Source organism: Arachis hypogaea, chromosome 5, assembly GCF_003086295.3.
Source record: "Arachis hypogaea cultivar Tifrunner chromosome 5, arahy.Tifrunner.gnm2.J5K5, whole genome shotgun sequence".
Classification (NCBI taxonomy): Eukaryota; Viridiplantae; Streptophyta; class Magnoliopsida; order Fabales; family Fabaceae; genus Arachis; species Arachis hypogaea.
In genome coordinates this window covers 51,764,220-51,764,578 of record NC_092040.1, presented here as the reverse complement: position 1 = coordinate 51,764,578, position 359 = coordinate 51,764,220, and the positions used below count along the sequence as shown (strand labels likewise).

The window sequence follows — 359 nt, the reverse complement described above, 5'->3', positions numbered from 1 at the left end:
AAGCTTAGAGTGGAAGTCCAAACCTTCAGACAGAAGGAAGGAGAATCCCTCTATGAAGCTTGGGAAAGATACAAACAATTAATCAGAAAGTGTCCTTCTGATATGCTTTCTGAATGGAGCATCATAGGTATTTTCTATGATGGTCTCTCTGAACTATCCAAGATGTCTTTGGATAGCTCTGCTGGAGGATCTCTTCATCTGAAGAAGACGCTTACTGAAGCTCAAGAACTGATTGAAATGGTTGCAAATAACCAATTCATGTATACTTCTGAAAGAAATCCTGTGAACAATGGGACTAGTCAGAAGAAAGGAGTTCTTGAGATTGACACTCTGAATGCCATATTGGCTCAGAACAAAAT

At 39.3% G+C, this 359-nt stretch overlaps 1 non-coding gene across 1 annotated transcript; it reads right to left on the bottom strand.

The window, feature by feature from the left end:
• On the bottom strand, positions 1–108 carry LOC112804860 (small nucleolar RNA R71). The gene has a single exon (XR_003203478.1). It is a non-coding gene; the product is annotated as a small nucleolar RNA R71 (small nucleolar RNA).
• Positions 109–359: the final 251 nt, after the last annotated feature.